This window comes from Melitaea cinxia, chromosome 26 (assembly GCF_905220565.1).
Source record: "Melitaea cinxia chromosome 26, ilMelCinx1.1, whole genome shotgun sequence".
NCBI classification, from domain to species: domain Eukaryota; kingdom Metazoa; phylum Arthropoda; class Insecta; order Lepidoptera; family Nymphalidae; genus Melitaea; species Melitaea cinxia.
Genome location: NC_059419.1, coordinates 10,341,134 through 10,346,148, shown reverse-complemented (window position 1 = coordinate 10,346,148; position 5,015 = coordinate 10,341,134). Strand labels below are relative to the sequence as shown.

General features: G+C 41.9%; 1 long non-coding RNA gene across 1 annotated transcript; it reads left to right on the top strand.

The window, feature by feature from the left end:
• The first annotated feature begins 277 nt into the window (after positions 1-277).
• Positions 278-2,230, top strand: LOC123666599. Its single transcript, XR_006745286.1, has 2 exons — positions 278-834; positions 1,792-2,230. It is a non-coding gene; the product is annotated as an uncharacterized LOC123666599 (long non-coding RNA).
• The last annotated feature ends 2,785 nt before the right edge of the window (positions 2,231-5,015 follow it).

The following is a 5,015-nucleotide window of genomic DNA, read 5'->3' as shown; positions in this document are numbered from 1 at the left end:
GTTTTTTGAAACATCTTTAAATTGAAAGTCAAGAGTTTCGCTAAGAGAGGGAATGCTAAAAAAACTGGAGTCATTACTCCGAATTGCAGAAGAGGAAGAGGAAATAGAATGAAACGAATCATCATTGTCACTTGTCATAGATTTAGAAATAGAATGTTAGTAATATAAATATATAAATAACAGACCTATAATATACTAAATAAGTATTAATAACTAAAAATAATTAAATTAAAATAAAATTAAAGAAATAAATATATAAATAGAATATAATAAAATAGTATAAAGCTGTGTCTATAATGTGGTCCATACACCTGCCGGCTGTAGTGGAAACGGTGAAGTATCTTTAAGTTATGCAGAGAATTAATAACAAAAGAAAAAAAAATTAAAAAAAAAACAACAACATGATAATGACATACAATATGAAATAAAAAGAGAAAAAAGAAAGTCAAGAAAAGTAAGCAGGTAAACAAAGTATTAGATCGTTCGTCTTAAGTTATAAAAAACAGAAATTAAAAATACAGAAAATTAACATTAAGGCAGAAGCTAAGAGAATCTATAGTTACTATTCTTAGTTGACAATAGTTGTATCCGAACGAGCGACATTGACAACAAAATCTTTACAAAGATATACACTATGGAATTTCAATGTCAGTACAAAAAGCATAGTGTCAAAGTCAATCGACAAGTACGCTGTCAGTTGTCACCAATGTCGCAAATATTTAATGTAAACAAATTTGTAAATATAAGGAGTATAATGAAATACTTATGTACCCTTCAAGTAAAACAAAAGAGAAAAAAAAAAGATTAAATTTACAACAAGGTAACAAGGTACAGGTAAGAGATATAAAGGCGAGTAAAAAGAAAAGTGAGAATAACTTAATATAGTAATATAAACTAGCTAAACACAAGCGAAATAATTCGCACTAGATGAGTATAGTAATTATCACTTCACAAAATTATAAAAACAAAAGTATTTAAATATAAGTTGATTTGAAATTGAACAAAAATAAAATAAAAAGATAATTTACCGACCGTCAGACATGTTGACGCTGTATCAAAATTAAAGCCTAAATTTGTAATTTTAATAATAATAAATATAAAATTTTAGAAATTAATTATCTTACAAAAGAAAAAAGCAAAAATAAATCCTTCAGCTGTTTATGCCGGTAGCAAGCAATTAACTATAAAATGATAAATAATTTATATGGAGTTATTGTGAGGGTTCTTCTAAGAAGTGAGGCAAACAACTTAAACTTAGCGTATTAATAAATATGATGTTACTACGAGGAGATAACTAATGAACAGTATACTTAATTTACTTATTTTTTAAGACCCTTTTCGTGCGCGACGTTAATGGTTTTTGCTCGACGCTTATACTTGCCGTAGTCTTCTCCGGTGTTGGGAGCTTCTGGGTTGTTGAGCTTGGGATGCCCTGGAGGTCCAACAAGCACTCCGCTCTGTGACGCTGACCGTCTGACGTCACAATGTGAATGTAGGCGTCTCGCGTCCAGCAATTCGCTATGCCAAACCGCTGCCTTGCCTCCAAGAAGACTTGATGACGGGTCCGAGTTAGAAACTCGGACTGGGTGTATCCCGTACCCTTAAGTTTTGTCTTTGCGAACCAAACCCTATCACGAACAGCATTATCAGTAAACTTGATCACAATGGGTCGAGGTTTTTTATCTAGAGGTCGACCCAGCCGGTATGATGATTTGATACTGCTGCTCGAGAAATTGGCGAGGTTGAGGTGGTCCGCGACAGTGGTGGTGACTCTTGCTGATGTGTCCTCAGATTTCTCCTCGGGCAGACCATGTAGCAACAGCATCTTGCGTCTCCTTCGCATCTCATGGCGGTCAAACTCCCTGTCCAGAAAATCAACCTGACGTTGCAATGCACTAAGGGCAGAGAATACAAAGGATCTAAATTTGCAGAAATCAGAAGTCAGTGATGTTGTAGAAGCTGGAGAGTTGGAGTTCACTTTCTGTAGGTCTCTCTGGAACTCATTCATAGTATTGATGAACATATCTGACATAGCAGAGATAGACTCCTTCACTGATTCCATTTTTAGTTGTCTGGTGATATGTATTAGTTCTGAATTTTACGTTTAAATCTAGGAATGAAATAGCCAGCAGGTAGTATGAACTGTTACTATTAAATCTTCATAAAAAAACTAGTGAAACTTTTGGAATATGAATTAAAATTCAATTAAAAATATAGCACTAACAAAAAATGTGTATTGTCACTTTCACACCTACCCTCGAAAAAAAAAAAAAAAAAAAAAAACTAAACTAACTAAACTAACTAGACTAGAACGTGATTTTTTTTTTAAACGATATAGATGATGCAGGTACGCACAGGGATAATTTTGCGAGTACCTAATGCAAGTTACATGAAAAAAAAAATCATACCGCGTGAATGATAACTATAATAAAGTTTTTTTTAAATATATATTACGTGATATTATTATATATTATTTTTATTTTATCTTATTTTCTTTATTAAAAGTTGAAAAAAAAAATTTAATGCATATTATTTTATGACGATCGTAATAGACCATTTTAAAATCCTTATGATTTGATACTTACCCATATTACAATATGTATACATCAGAAAATAAGAAAGGTCTGTGGGGTCTGGAATCCGACTCGATTACATATCTACAGCACGGAGCGCCCGCAGCGGACAGCTTTTGAAATGGGCGGTACCTACAATGTTCATGACTCATCAACTGACTGTATCAACTAACTACTGACGTAGTTACCTAGTGCAGGACGCGATTGCACTAGACAACGTCCTACCCCTCTGTATATAAGATAAGGTACGTTCGTTTGGGGACCCTGTCCTAATCCAGCTAGGACCAGATACGGATCTCCACCAACCCGTCAAAACAGTCATAGACTGGAAAAAGCTCGAATCAGAGCTTAGCTCCCTAGACTCAGATCACCTTGAAGGTATACCCGACACAATCGATTCGGTAGACGTAGCTAAAGCGGCCGCGTCAAAATTAACTTCCTTTATTAAAAATAAGATCGATGACTGCTCTCGGGAGATGCCAATCCGCCCGGGCGAGCGTTGGCAGCTCCCAGAGGAGTTAAGAGACCTCATTAGGCGTAAAAACGCACAAACCAGAGCCCATGACTCTTACCCGACTGACGACAATCGGAGGAAACTCCGTTCCCTACAGAGGGAGGTGAAAGCTCGCTTCGCCGACCTCAGGGATGACTACTACAGTAGACGTCTAGGAGAACTCACCCCGTCGCACACCGCTTACTGGTCGTGGGCGAAGAGACTCCGTGGCGTCACCGTAGCCTCTACACCTCCCCTCATTAGGCCGAATCTCCCACCAGCCCTCGACGACCTGGACAAGGCCGAGTGCCTTGCGAATAGTCTGGAGAGCCAATGCTCCCCAAGCACTGAGCCGTGCGATCCCATACACCTCTCGACGGTGGACGGGTTCGTCGAACGTAGGGCGGCTTCACCGCCATCCAACGAAACGCTTCCACCGACGACGGTGGAAGAAGTTGAATCGATCATTAAGGAACTCCACGCGAAAAAAGCCCCGGGTCCCGACCGAATCACCAACAAGACGCTCAAACGCCTTCCTCAGCAGCTTATCATGCTGCTCGTCATGATTTATAACGCCCTTCTGGCCGGTTGCTCGTTCCCCGATCAGTGGAAAGAGGCGACCGTAATAGGAATCCCCAAACCTGGTAAACCCAGGAACCTCCCTTCGAGATATCGACCCATTAGTCTTCTCAACACCCTCGGTAAGGTGTATGAGAAAATCATTCACACCCGCCTCAAGGCCGCCACGCAACAAATGCGTTCTCCGCTCATTGATGAGCAATTCGGGTTTCGAGCCCATCACTCTTCAGTCCACCAGGTGCACCGCTTAACGGAGCACATCCTAAAAGGTTTCGCCACATCCCGTACTCACACTACGGGGGCTCTATTCTTCGATGTCGCTAAGGCATTCGACAAAGTCTGGCATAACGGCTTGATATACAAGCTCTATCAACTAGAGCTGCCAGATAATCTCGTGCGCATCATACGAGACTTCTTGTCAAATCGTACCTTCAGATATCGGGTTGACGGTACTCTGTCTTCGCCCCGTCCTATTCGCGCCGGAGTCCCTCAGGGCTCGGTGCTTTCACCGCTTCTGTATTCGTTGTACACGAATGACATCCCGATTCCCAAAAACAAAGCCACCAAGCTGGCCCTATTCGCCGATGACACGGCCATTTTCACGACCGGCACCTCCGTCGAGGCTATAACTTCTCGACTCCAATCCGCGGCCACCGCCCTCGGCGAGTGGTTTAGGAAATGGAGAATCGAAGTAAATCCCGAAAAGAGTGCAGCAGTGCACTTTGTTAAGCACACTAGACGCGTCTTCTGGACGAAAGGTCGACCCGGGACCATTACCCTGTTCGGCACTCCGATTCCTTGGCTAAAGGAAACAAAGTACCTAGGTGTCATTCTCGACAGTAAACTTTCGTTCAAAGCCCACATCAACCGGGTCCGAAACAGGGCAGCGTTCGTACTAGGTCGATTGCACACGCTGCTATGCGGGAGGAGTAAAATGTCTCTTAGAAATAAGACGACATTATACAAGGCCTGCATACGACTATTATGACCTACGCGTGCCCCGTCTTCGCTCATGTGGCGCCAACCCTCATCCATAGGCTCCAAATCATTCAGAACAAGTTTCTGCGCACTGCCACGTACTCGCCGTGGTACGTGCGTAATGTCGACTTACATCGCGACCTTAAGATCGATTCAATCGCGAAGCACCTCAAAATACTCGCTACAGCGTATTTTGAGAGAGCGCGCAGTCACCCAAATCCTCTTGTAGCAGAGGCTTGCAAATACGTAGGTAGAGGTAACTTACAGACCGTACAAAGGCGTCCCATGCACGTCTTAACCGACCCTGACGATAGGATCACGGCGCTTAACGCCATATACACCACCACACACAGGACACACACACACCGCCCCCGCCGGCGAGGGCGAGGTCA